Consider the following 14357-nt stretch of genomic DNA (forward strand, 5'->3'; position numbering starts at 1 on the left):
AATCGTTTTTTGCAAAAATGGAAAAAGCTGATCCTTAAGTTCATATGGAAATACAAGAACCTCTGAATAGCCAAAATGATACTGAAAAAGAAAAATAAAGTTGGAGGACTCAAATTTGGGTCTAGTATCCAGAATATATAAAGAACTCTTACAATTCAACAGCAAAAAGACAACACAATTTAAAATGGGTAAACGACTTGAATAGACATTTCTCCAAAGATTTACAAATGGCCAATAAGCACATGAAAAGATGATCAATATAATCAGTCATTAGGGCAATGCAAATCAAAACCATAATGAAATGCTACTTCAGACTCACAAGAATGGCTATAATTTTTTTTTTTTAAGGAAAAATCAGTGTTGGCAATGATGTAGAGAAACTGGAACCTCTATGCTTTGCTGGTGGGAATGTAAATGACTCAGTTGCTATGGAAAACAGTTTGGCAATTTCTCAAAAAAGTTAAATAGGATTACATATGACCCAGCAATTCTACCTCTAGGTACAGACACCAAAGAACTGAAAACTGGACTCAAATACTGATGTATCCATATTCATAGCAGTGTTATTCAAATAACCAAAAGGTGGAAAAAGTCAAATGTCCATCAATGGATGAATGGATAAACAAACTGTGGCGTATCCATACAACAGAAAATATTATTCAGCCATAAAGTGACTGATACATGCTACAACACAGATGACTCTCAAGAACATGCTAAGTGAAAGAAGCCAGACACTAAAGTCACATACTATGATTCCATTTATATGATACATCCAGAATCAGTAAATTAATAGAGACAGAAAGCATGTAAGTGGTTGCCAGGGGCAGTGGTAGGAGGGAAGAGGAAGTTACTGCTTAATTGGTAGAGGGTTTTCTTTTGAGGTAATGAGGAAAATGTTTTGGAACTAGATAGAGGGGGCATCTGCATGACACTGTGAATGTAATAAACGCTGCCAAATTATTCATTAAAAAATTTTGTTGTTGTTGTGTGGATTTCATCTCCTTAACGATAAATACAATTTAAACAGTATTATATAGGTAAGACCAAAACACCAATCCCCACTGTTACTTTACTGCAGAATAGTCAGACTGGTATCAGCGTGGACAGGCATCTTCTGTATCCAGATGTCTCTCTGTGGAACACTCTGGATAAAGGACTGTCACCAGGAGAAAAGAAAACATACTTACATACTAGGGACTGTAAGTAAGCACTGTTCCCAGGGCAGCAAAGGGATCCACTTCCTGAGACACCGCCTAGTCAGCCCAGCTGAGCTTAGGATAAGGGCTGAGAGGACAAGCCCCGGCTGCCTTCAGTCTCCTCTCTCTCCACACTTAATCAACAGTGATAGGAAGCCCCATACCCTCCCTCCTTTACAGGGGAGGAAACAACCACAGCTCATACACAGGACCCCGGGTAAGAACCTGGAAAAGATTTGCTGATTTGGTGTAAAAGCTGCTTGTCACCATTTTACCAAGTCCTAGAAATTAGCATTTCTCCTATTCTCTCAGCACAAATCTTCTCACTGGTGATCTATTTGGAAGCACGCCCTCAAGGGCAGCAGACTCACTCTGCAGTCAGCTCCCCAGTTCTTGTTCTTTTTGTGGTGGGAAGTCAGGGGGTTGGGGTGCTCCCGCAAAGGTACGGGCTGTCCCCTTCACAGTGCCTCCATGGCAACAGAAATCCACACCAGAAAAAGCACTGCCCTTTCAGCTGCTTGTTTCTGGGTCACATAAATTAACTCTTAGTTAATCCTCCAAAGGTACCAACAATTGCATTTTAGTTTAAGCTATTTGTTTTGGCTATTTCCATGTCTTAGGAAATGAGAATTTCAAATCAAAAGGCGGCTTTTCAAAACTTTGTAGAATCAAATTGTTTCTGTAACAAGAAAGAATGATATGAAGAACTTACATAACTTTGTTAATTCTCTTGATTGGAATAAACAGATCTCATCAATACAAAGTGGCTAAATCAAAAGAATTTCTTTCATATGTTAGAGGAGCCTGAATAAGAGTGACGGGAATCTTAACTCTCCAGATTTTTATCTTCAATTTTTTCAAAATTTTCCTCATTTAAGTGTCATTAGTAAACAGCACTAATGCTACTTTTTAAAGTTTTAGAAACTAACAGTTAAAACCCTATTCAATATATTTGAATATTCAAAAATACCTATACTTGTGGATTTGAGCTTAAGAAATGAAACAAAAAAACACTCATGAATTCTCTACTTCATTTCATTGGATCTTTAGACATTTTACAAAATATAAACAACCTCAAGCTTATGAACAATTTAAGATTTTTAGTGTTTCTGCTTTTTTTTAATCCTTGGCAAGGTTGGGTCCCATGATTTCATCAAGAGTTCTTGAAATGAGAACTCTATGTTAAGATGGAGGATTTAGAGACTTACAAAGTCAAAAAGAAATCATAACTCCTATATTTTTAATCATCCATCCTCCTGGTCTATGATTTACCCTGTAATTCCCACAAGAAAATGAAGAAAGTTTTGAAGAACGAGTTATTCTCAATGTAAATCTCCAGTCAGCCTCTGTCAATCACATTAGCCTTTTCCCCTGGTTAGCCTTTCTCCACCTCCTGCCAGAAAACTACACTACTATTTAATTGCTTTGTGACTTCACATTTTATTAAAGAGGCAGAAAAACATCAAGAGCTAAAACAACGAGATAAGCTCATTGCCATAAATTGTCCCCTTAAGCAATGAAACTTGCCTCTCTAGTGTAATAAGGTGGGCACTGTGAAAACCCCAACAAGTGCCATTCTGCCTAAGTTCAGCGCACTCATCACTTACAGAAACCCTTACAGTTCTCTGGACTGCAGTGCCATACATCAGAACCCAGGGCAACCAGCTGCATGAATTCCAAGTCCAGTGTGAAGGGCACAGCCCGGTGAGTCACTCTGCTCTCCATCCTCTTCCACCCCAAATTTACCTCCTATTCTTGTGGTCCAAAAAGAAAGGCAGAAGAGAATGATGAGAGACAGAGCGGTGAGAAATTCTGTAACCTGACAGCACCCCATCTGCGATCCTGCTTCCCTGGAAGTCAAACTACTTGTTACATAACCCAGTGAAACATTTCACTAAATGTTCACCCTCATGAACTTGGAAGAATGTTCTCCTTTCCCACTCCAAAGTCCCCATTTCTTCCTTTGCAGTGAGACAAAAATCAGTATCCGATTATACCGCATTCCTGCATGTGCCCGAGCCCCTGTCCTCTGGAAGATTACATTCAGTGATTCCTGCAAACCAAGGAAGCCTGGTGTTCAAAGTCCTGGGAAAATATCAATTAGTCACTTCTCTAAGATGCTGCCAGCCAGAAACAAAGGCTTCAAGTGTTTTTAAAGCCCACTGATGTGTATAAAAAAGTGGGTTTAATACATTGTTCAAAAAATGCATGCAAGTATATGGGGGGGGCTGGTAAAGATCTAATATATTTACTAAGCATAAAACAGTCTGAAAGGATATACAATAAACTCAGCGGTAGTTATTTTAAGAGGTGGGATCAGAAGGTGGGATGCAAGTCAATTCTTTTCTTCATACATGTTTTATGGCTTGAATATGTGACAATGGATATGCATTATTTTTGCAATTCATTTTAAAAGCTAAAATGTGGAAAAGAATGGTGACCAATCTTTCCAAACCAAGAAATCAGAATACAGATTCTGCCAAAGCGTTTTTGCCCCTTATCTAAATGCAAGAGGCAGCAAAAGAAAAGAAACTTAGTCATCGGAAAGTTGAAGTTTCCAGGTTTCAACTTTTTTTTTTTTTAAAGGCAGACACAATATCTAAAACAAGACTGTCAAAATTTCTAGCAGGTTCTATGAAATTAGCTATTGAGCAAACAGAACAAGCCCCTAAACTGGCAACATGACGTCTTCCTTCCTCTTGGAAACATGGCCACGGGAGGCGACCCCAGGAGCATCTCTCCTGGGCTGAGATGGTACTGAGCTGGTACGCTCAGGAAGAATTTGGCTCAAGTCAATGAACAGTTTCTGCATGTACTTTTTGAAAAACAACTACAAGGAGAGACAAACAAACAAAGAAACAAAAAGCAACATCAGAGTCCCTAAGGACCGTAATATGGGTGGTAATAAGAGCTCTCTTTAAAAGAATTAGAAAAGTCCAACTGGCTACTCATTTGGGGAAAAAAATTAATTTTCATTCATACTTCAAACTCAGTTTCATACAGATGAAGTATTTTAAAATGTGAAGTGAAGCAATAAAACTACAATAAGAAAATATAGGTGGGTTTCTATGCAATCTTGTGGTTGAAGATAATTGCTATTCATTCATTCATTCTACAAACACTACATGCTTAACATTAAAGACCTAGCTGTGGACCACACAGACACAACCCCTGTCCCTATGGAGTCACAGGCCAGAGGAGGAAATGAGAAAAAGAAAATAAATCAAAAATCATTGCATATTGATACATGCAAAGGGAAAGAAACCAGGATTGTGAGATGGAGAATACTGGGGAAGAAAGACCAAATGCTAGACAGGAAGGCACTCTGTCTGATGTAAAATTTAAGGTGAAGCCTGAAGAATGAGGACCATGATAACAGAAAACCACTTACCTGCACTCTGTGAACAGGGTGGTCTTCTAAGAGCTCTGCATGGATTAACCCACTTAATCCTCTCAACAAGTCAAGTTAGGTACTAATATGATGATGATTCTGCTGTTACAGGTAAGGAGAGGTGAAGAAACACGTTCAAGGACACAGAGCTAGTGAATGTGGAAGCCAGGTGAAGCCAAGCAGCCTACTCTAAGAGCTCTCTCTCGAGAACTGGCTCTCTGAACAAGGAGTCAGTCATAAGAAAGGTGTATGAGAGTGTGTGTGTGTGTGTGTGTGTGTCTGTGCACGTGCACGCACACACAAGCACATGCTCCAGGCAAAGAACAGCACCTACAGAATCCTGGGAACAAGAAACTGGCTGATGGATTCTATGAACTGAAAGGAGGCCAGTAGGGTTGGAACATAGTGTTTGAGTGTGAGTGACAGAGGTGAGGCTGGATAGCAGGCAAAGCTGGATCATGCCGGGCCTTGCAGGACATGGTAAGGAGGATGCCATGACCGGCTTAGGCAGGGGTGTGCCAAGGTGTGATTACACTTGAAAGAGATCACTCTGGAAGGTGAAGAACAGACTTTAGGGGAGGAATACCAAGGCATTCTTGCTTCCTAGTTAGTCTATATGGAACCACAGAAAAGATTCAACCACCTTAAGTATTTACTATGAAAAACACTGCGTAAAATTCAAAGGCAAAGGATATATAATATTTGTATCATAAAAGATAATTTATAAAAAAAGAGACTTACAAATCAGTAACAAAAAAGCATATACTTCTTTGGAGAAGTGGGCAAAGAACATGAACAGAATATTCACAAAAGAATACACACAAATGGCTTATAAACATAGGACAAATGTTTACTTGTGCATAAAACTGGGTAAATTTTTTTTTTAATTCAATGATCTAACTGTTATGAAGACTGTGGGAAAAGACAACGCTTGCATACTGCCAGTGCGATTATACACTGGTTGTCTTTCAGGTATTACAAATCAAAAACCTCTTTCCTGATTTTATGTTAAGAATAATTAAGGGTAGCCTCAAAATTATAGTTAGGAAGATACATATGTCCAGAGGGAGATTTGTGAAGTACATATATTCCTAAACTAGAATCTTTACCAGCCTTGAATAATTATGTAGCAATGACACAGACATGGAGAGAAGTGTACAATATATCAGTTAAGAAAAATAGGTTGCATATTTGTATTTAAAAAATCTTATTTAAGCATATACACATGGAAAAATCTCTGAAGAGTATTAACAGTGGTGATTTAATGGTGGTAGGATTGTGCATTTTTCAACAGGCCCTTTTATTTTATCTATATATCTTTCATTTATCTATAAGTCAATATACATTGCTTTTAACAAGTAAACAAAGAACCTAAGGAAAAAAATAGAACATCATAAAATAAAACTGTAGAAATGCTAAACTGCCTTGTAAAGGAGGTCACAGACAGAAGACTCAGTGTAGATGAGTTGAATCAGAAAATGGTATGACAGAAAGGGACTTTTGGAGGCATGTATCTTGTCTAACTCCTCATTTCACAGATTAAGAAACCACCTACCATCTCCCCACTTCACCTACCTGACTATAAGCACAGCCCTTAACAAAGGTTTCTAGAACCAAGAGCTGAACGAGTGCTTCTTGTTTCTCTGCTGACTGCAACCACCAGCAAGTGTGTATAAATATTATCACTGCAGTACTTAACTTCTGAGCAAAGGGTACCCCAGGGCTAGAGCACAGCCTGACAGCCGCTGTGGTATTTGGAAACAAGAGGATTGTTGCAGAGTGTGATTTCCTCTCATTCCACAGGCAACTAAGGGATTTCCCTTTCCCAATGTTCACCTTGCCCCTGTCTGGCAAGTGCACGTTCTCAGCACCCCTAAAGCAGGGATGCTGGGGTCACAGAGTCTGCCAAGTTGGAACCCAGACGTTACCTGGGTTCTCTGACAGCCCTTTCTAACTCCCGGGCCCACTTCACACCTTGGCTGTTCCAAGTAGTTCCTCTTTCTCAAATCAAAAACCTCAAACTGACCACTCTTAGTCTCACGAATACTTCCCTTTTTCTTTAGTCAGGAGGTATATCCAAGCCATAAGTCTTGAGCCCTCTCAAATATTCCTTTCTACCTCAAAGCACCTGAGTCACTATCCTCCATCTCTCCCTCCCCTCCTCCCTGCAACGATGGAGCCCCCTCCCTCCATCACCTCAGCCAGCTCTACGGGTCCTGTGGTCCTGGCCCCTTCGATTTTCCCCTCTTTCTGGTCATGCTCTCTCTCCCACCTCCCTTCCTCCCTCCCCACTGGGCCCCTGCCTTACATTCAATACATCCAAGTTCCTTACCCTACTCTGCTGCCTCCTCCCCGGCAGCGTCTCTCTTTGCTCCTTCCTTTTCCAGTACATTTCTGGACCTGAATATCCTGTCCTGCACCTCCTGAGTCTAGCATCATGTCATGAAGCATCAGAGTGAGGATTTAGTCAGAAGGCCTAGGGTGCACACTGAGCTCTGCCACTCACTGCTTCCATGACCTCAAGTGAACAAGTCACTCGATTCTTCCAAATCAAACTCCTCCTCCATAAAACGAGGTGAACAACACCTACTCCACCTCCCTCACAGCGATGTTGTGAGGATCCAGCAAGATAATGTGTGTGGAAGTGCTCTGTGAGCTTAGAGGGCACTTTAACATTCTAGTTACTCCTGTTACTCTTTCCCCTCCATGTCTGGACCTCGCAGCGTCAGTGGAGGCAGGGATGGTTATTTGTGACCTTCAGGTTGCTCAGAGAGTTCACACGTGACACCGTAATGTCAGCACCTGGAGTTTCTACTGTGAGTTACTCATCTGGCAATAATCATATTCAACCCAAAACAAGTACAGTGGACCCTTGAACAGCACGGGAGTCAGGGGTGCTGACCCTCCACGCAGTCAAAAACCTATAGTTGTCCCTCCATCCATGTCCGGGTTGCCTAGTACCCAGGGTTCCACATCAGCAGATTCAACCAGCCACTGATCGCGCAGTGCTTCAGTATTTACCACTGGAAACAATCTGTGCGTAAGTGGACTCGTGCAGTTCAAACCCATGTTGTTCAAGGGTCAATTGCATATAACTATGGTTTTTCAGTTATATGAGCATGGACTTCTGGGAGACAATAGTCATAACCAGCAATTACTGAGCAGGTACCAGAAGTCACGCACTGTTCTAAGACACTTATGTCAACTATCACCTAGTACCACTACAGGAGGGGTTTTATTACCATTTCTATTTTATTGATGGGAAAACAGGCAGAACAGCACTGCCATAGTTTAAACCCAGGCATCCAGCTCCAAAGTCCATTCTGTTACACATTGCCCTGCAGTTCCTTTAGTGATGAAGTGAGGTTTAAAGTGGAGAAACAGAAACCAGGTAGGAGGCTACGGCTCTAGAGGACTGGAGACAAGAAGACAGAGCTGAGCAAGGACACCTGGAGTCTTTTCAAAAGGCAAACAAAATTATTCCATTGCCAACTACCAGTGCTGCTGAGGGCCTAGGGTCATCGGGCATTCCATATACTGCTCGTGGGAATATGAACTGGTACAACCTTTGAGAAGACAATTAGCAGAGTGCATCAAAAACCTGAAGGATCCAGTCTCACACTGTGGCTGACTCAGAAATGCCACCTGAAGCTGTCTGCCCGAGGGAAACAGTTATGGATGTGCACAGAAGATGTTATAACAACATTGTTTCTAAAGCCAAATAATGAAAAACAAATAAATGTCTAGCAAAGGAGATGGTGCAGAGAAACCACTGCATACCCAAATAAATGTACACCATGCAGTCATTTAAAATGATGCTGCAGGAAAAAAAGGATTAAGTACTTTGTCAAATAAAAGTAGTATTTTTTTTTTTAAAAAAGCCTATTGTTATGGGCTTTGGCATCTGACTGGTTCAAGTTCTGAGTGGGTTAACCAGCTGTATGAGCATGGGCATGTTATTTAATTTTTCTGAGCCTCAATTTTCTTATGTATAGATGGGATAAGAAAAGCACCAGCATCATAGGGTTGTGAGAATTAATAAATTAATGTATGTAAAGTGCTTGGTACAAGGCCTGGCATGTGATAAATGTTTCTCATTTGCAAAAATCTAGCAAGTTAACACATATGACACACTCACTCTCCATTATAAATATTTGTAATACAAACATTACAAATAATTCGGTAAAATTTTAACACTGGTTATCGCCAGAAGTGAAATGAATTTTTTTCTTTTAAATTCCCTGTATTTCCTAAATTTTCTTTACTTGAATAAAGCCAGCAATATATTAATATTTAATTTCCTCCATTTTTTTCAAGTAGACTTAATAAATATTCCTTTCAATCTATTAACTTTCTCTAGTATAATCCAGTCTCTGCATATCGTGTTTAAGGAAATGGGGTACTTTTATTGATTTAATCTAAAGAGTAATACATTTTCCCCTTTATTCTTCAGAGTCAAACAGCTTGCTCATATTTCATGATATAAAAGTCTTTTCTGCACTCATATATTTGCAGATTAAGAGCACTCTGAAGGGATTATTAGAGCAGAAAAAAGTAGGAGGGAAAGAACAGGTTAATGTCTCTTAAAAAGCAAAGTTAAAGAAGACAAACATGACAACTTCATGATAGTGATATAGAAAAAAAAGTATAACTTACCTCAAGTACGTAAGGCCAGAAATTACTGCAGTAAATATCTCAGCTCCATGGACAATTTCCTAGTGTGGTCAAAAGATGGAAGTAATTCAAGAGTTCAGTGGTCCATCCAGCACAGTGACAATCACTCTGAAAGAAAAGAGAGCCTCACTGAGGGAAATGTGATGGGGCAATACTCCTTTCCAGGCTCGAGACCTACAGGAGAGAGGAATCAATTATTAGAGGCAGCTCTGCAGTTTAGAAGTCAAACTGTGGTTAAGGCATTCTCCCGTTGGGGGTGGAAGGGGCAGGCAAGAATAAAAAAGAACCTAGGATATCATGCAGACAGGAGTCTCCTTTGCTTTAGGTAAAAGCCAGTCGCTAGCTCTTGGGGCATCTCACCACCCATTCAAAGACAAGGGCTGGTTCCTCGCAGACTTTCCCCCCACTTCTGTTACTGCTCTCCATACATCTGTCATTATGTACATAAGTCAGCTCATGAATATCATCAATTTTTGTATTGACATCTTTGTCATTGCAGAATCAGACCAGCCCATAAGAAATACACGGCCTTCTCTTAAAACTAGCTCTGCTGAGGATGCTCCTGGTGAGTGGCAGTCCTGCTGGGTGAAAACTTTGGCACTGTTCTCACGTCGTCCCCCTCCATCATCGCCCATTCCAAGACCAGTCCACCGACACCTTCCCTGAATGTCCTACTGCTCTCTACTTCTTTTTTCACACTTACGCCACTGCTAGTACCAAATTCTTGGGCACCCCCACCTGTTTACAACAGTAGCCTCTAACCTGGCCTCTCTCCAGATCACTGCCTATCCACACTCCTGCAGAGCGATTGCTTTCATCCTTTTACCTGCATACCTCAGATAGTCCCCTATCTCCTGGGCTCAGTTTTCTTGACTGTAAAATGAAGAACTGATTTCAGTGTTCTCCATCTTCCTTGTGCTTTGAAGTCAGATGTCTCTGGGCTTGAATCCCGGCCCCGGCACTCTACAGAACTCAGACAAACTGTATTTCCTCAGAGCTCGTTTGGTATACATAAAATGGGATGACTAACATCATCTACCCCTAAGGTTGCTGTACGAATAACAACTATGAGAACTTGTCCCTGACACACAGCAGGTCTAATGAATATTAGTCATTCCTACCCCACCTTGTAGGATACCTCCAACTCTGAAGTTCCCTTTTCTTCTCACCCCCCAAGCTAGCATTGTCTTACATCCATATCCACAGTGGTAAGACATTTCTCTTCCAACAAATATAAACTCCTCTGCTGACTTTCAGGTTCTTCCATAATCTAGCTCTACTTTATCTTCTCTTCCTCCAACTTCCAACAAACACCTTCTGTGCTAGTCAGATAAGTCTTATCATGTTCCGAAGAACACATACTCCTACACCCTGATTTCGCAACTATCATTCCCCGTGCAAGATACAGCTTTTTTTAACCCCGTAGTCAAGGCCCAGCTCAAGTTCCCAGATCCGGCAATCCCACCTTCCAGATAATTTAACCCTCACACAATGTCTCAGCGGTACTGGCCACTGTTTCAAGTTTATTGAGTTTAGCTCTCAAGCTGGAAAGGGACTATTCTGGTTATTTCAAGTAAGGTTTTCATTGTGCTGTGGACCACATCAGAGTTTTTACAATCTCAGTATTTTTTCCATCAGCTCTGCAAATGCTTTTTGAAATTTACAAGCCTTTGAGCCTTGAGGTGAGATTCTTTTATGAACTCCACTATTTTCACTTGCGTGAAGAGGCTCACACAAGGATCTGATTCCATCATCAGTAAGTAGGCCATTCCTAGACAACCCAGGGGTCTTTCCAAGAGCCGGAGATGTCTTCCAAGTGTCTCCAACGTCTGCAGATTTTGTGTCAAAGCAAACGTGTCTCTAATTTCAAAAACCATTTTATGACCAAACTTTCAGCAGCAACAGGGATGACTCGCAGTGGGGAAAGACAGGTTGCTAGATTTGTACCTTGAAAAAGATGATGGTTGAAGCCCCAAGACTAAATAGAGGTTCTAAGGGGAATGAGTAGAGGACACAGTGAAGGTGCAAGGGAGCTGGAGGAAGAAGAACCACTGAAGGAGACACAGAGTGGCTGCAGAGGCAGGAGACTAACCGTGAGGGTGGAGAGGCACACCAACCCAAAGAAAGATGTGTGACTTCAAGTGCTGCGGATGGGGACTGACAAGATGTCACTGGATGTAACAGTCAGTAAGGAGATCACTGGTGACCCTGAAGGACAATTTTCAATAGGACTGGTCCAGGAGCAGGCTGCAGGGGATTGAGAAGACACTGGGAGGGCAAAGGGAGACAAGCAGAACCTTTCCCATCAAGAACTGTGCTTATAAAGCCAAGGGGTTTGTGCTGATCATTTTCTACCTTGAGTTTACTTAACAGCCTGATAAAAAACACCTCACCTTGTTCTTATTCCCTTATTCCTTGCCTTTCCATACGCACAGAGCTCAGCTACTGAATATAACTGAACGCAAACCCAACCAATCTCTCCTGACACCACCCTTGTGTGCTTGGTTTTGGTTCCCTGAAAACTTTACAGAACGATTCAATGGTTATATGCTATCAAGTCTGAACATCTAAATTGTATTTTCCTGCTTTAGGCAAATAATAGTTATTCATTTAACAATGAAAAAGAAAAGAGACACTTAAATGTATCAGATCAACAGAGCAAAAGTCCAGACTCAGGTCAGATACTGTATTACTACCTTTGGGTACAATACCTATGTTTATTGAATTATCAAAAAGATAACTTTAAACACTTTTTCTTCCTTCAAAGTAGTGCTTATTCTTCACTGAAAGTTTAGAAAAACCAAATATGAATAAAGAAAATAATTACAAGCACCATTAGCACTTTTCTAAATCTCCTTCCACTTTGGTACGCATACATGACACATTCATAAACATAAAAAACAAACGTGCAAGCATGTACAATTTTTAAAGTGAATCACAGGCATTATTTCTAACCTGCCTTCCCCATTTTTTGATGGAAGCATTGTGTCATTTATTAGTCTTCAATGTCTTTATTTTTAGTAACTATACAAAAATCAATTTTAATAAATCTCCCTGATGCATTTAAGTCACTTCCAACTTTTGATTATGTAGATAATACTGAGATAGCTATCCTGAAAAGCACCAGTAGGTATTTTCTAGGGATAAAGTCAAGGGTTTAAACATGTGGAAAAAATATGGACTTGGTATTACTGGTATCTTGCCCTACAAAATGCTGGACCTAATCTGTGCTCTGGTGGTATATGAGTGGTATAAAAGTGGTACACTTTTCCACATTCCTTCTAAAACTGGTTAGTATTAATTTTTTAATTGTCCTATCTTACAGTTTTTAAAAGTTCATTTTTATTAGCATATGTCTGAGGTGGAACATTTTTTACTTTTTTGCACTTCCTGTATATGCTTTTTATTTTTCTGCTGTAATGTTCATCTTATTCATTTGTAGCTCCTCTTCATCTAAAAAGTATATTATTAACTTGGTACCTTAATAATGCAGAGGAAATGGCAGATTATTTGGGAACCTCTGGCTACAAGGAACAAAACCAACTCAAGTCTTTTAGAGCCAGAAAGGATCCTTACCATAAGGATACTATACATGAACTTGGACATATACTGCAAATATTTTCAATTTTTATTTTTATGTCTAAAATGGAAATACCATTACTTCACTGGTCTACTTTGAGGGTTAAAGAAAATGCAAGTAAGTCATGAATGGAAGTAATTTTTGTTAAAATAAAGCAAAAAATCTCCAAAAAACAAAACAAAACAAAATCGCTGTTTCTTACTAAGCACTAAGATGCTTTATTCTTTCAATCTTTACAAGGAGCCCATTAGGCAGGTGTTATCATTCCTCTTTTACACATGGGATGTAATAGGCACCCATAATTTGTAAAGTTATAGTCAGATTTTTATTTTATAAATAAGCTCTGCATTGAACCTAAAAAAGACTTGGTAACAGAATTATTCTCAGTTGTGTTTTTAATAACATTTCTTCCTTAAAAGTCATCCCAGGGACTATTCCAGCCCCTCCACCAACAGCAAACCAGGTCACTAGCTTCTGCACCAGCCATTCTTCTAAATTTCACATTAGTAAACTCTCTTCCTCTCCCTCCTCTATGACGTGCCTTTACTATTAAGTGCCATTCTGGCAACAAGATAAACGTTTCTGTTTAGGAACCAAGGCCACTTCACCAGTCACTACAAACTGAAGCCCATGACAGATATTTTACTTTCTAACATTCCAAATATCCTTAAAAGTGCTTCAGCTGCTTATATGTTAGCAGCATCTATGGTAACAGCAGACACCTGAACCTATGCTTTTGTTCAGGGTAAAGCAGCACTGAGCTGTATAAATATTTTATGTACAGCTCGTACTGAAATTCTAGATGAAGAGGCATTCAGAGATCCTACGTAATATGCTGGCTGCCCAAGACAGCATATTTTCATTAATGATATGTGCAAGCTTTTCCATCTTCCACAGCATTCCCCTTGATTTAACCCTAAATCTATCCATGCAAAATGTTTTTATCTTTTAATCCATTAGTTGTGCTGTGGGCAAGGCAGGATCCAAAATAATGGCTAAAGGAAGGTAGCTGGTCCCTGAAACTGGATGCACTCACAATTAGTCACTAAGAATTCTGAGGGCAAAAGTGCATGTGTGTGAACAAGGTAGATAAGTTTCTCTGCAGGAATATTAACAGAACTAAGTATCCATTACCAGAAAAGGGAAAAGGAAATCTTTCCCCCAAATTTTACAAATACACTAAAGATTTATAGAAATGCTTAGGAATTTGAAGGGTACGCTTCTGGAAGAAACAGGCTTACAAACTGGCTTTGAAAACAGCCTAACAACAACAAATGCCTCAAATCCCTGCCATTTTGGGGCAGGTACAGCCTCCCATAAATCAGCAGCCATGAGAAAAAGCAGGTGAAGCCTGGCAGCGGGGGCTCTGTCCACAGGCGACTGCTGCTGGATGACTGGAGAGGAGACAGAGCCCAGTACACCACCCATTAGCCAGAACCTGGGTAGTTACTGACTCAGGGGCATGAGGCTTCCTCGATGTTTTTCTCTCTGAACTTTTCTCATTCATGTGAGGAGA

At 40.2% G+C, this 14357-nt stretch overlaps 1 protein-coding gene across 3 annotated transcripts in view; it reads right to left on the reverse strand.

Annotated features, from left to right (window-relative positions):
- The window catches only part of KANK1 (KN motif and ankyrin repeat domains 1), a 180436-nt gene that overhangs the window by 109744 nt on the left and 56335 nt on the right, over positions 1-14357 (reverse strand). For all 3 annotated transcript variants that reach the window (XM_074361652.1, XM_074361651.1, XM_074361653.1), the window contains exon 2: positions 9244-9369. The gene's annotated coding sequence lies outside the window, so the exon portion shown is untranslated. The remainder of the gene's footprint in view (positions 1-9243; positions 9370-14357) is intronic.

The sequence above is a fragment of the Camelus bactrianus genome, chromosome 4, assembly GCF_048773025.1.
Source record: "Camelus bactrianus isolate YW-2024 breed Bactrian camel chromosome 4, ASM4877302v1, whole genome shotgun sequence".
Taxonomy (NCBI): domain Eukaryota; kingdom Metazoa; phylum Chordata; class Mammalia; order Artiodactyla; family Camelidae; genus Camelus; species Camelus bactrianus.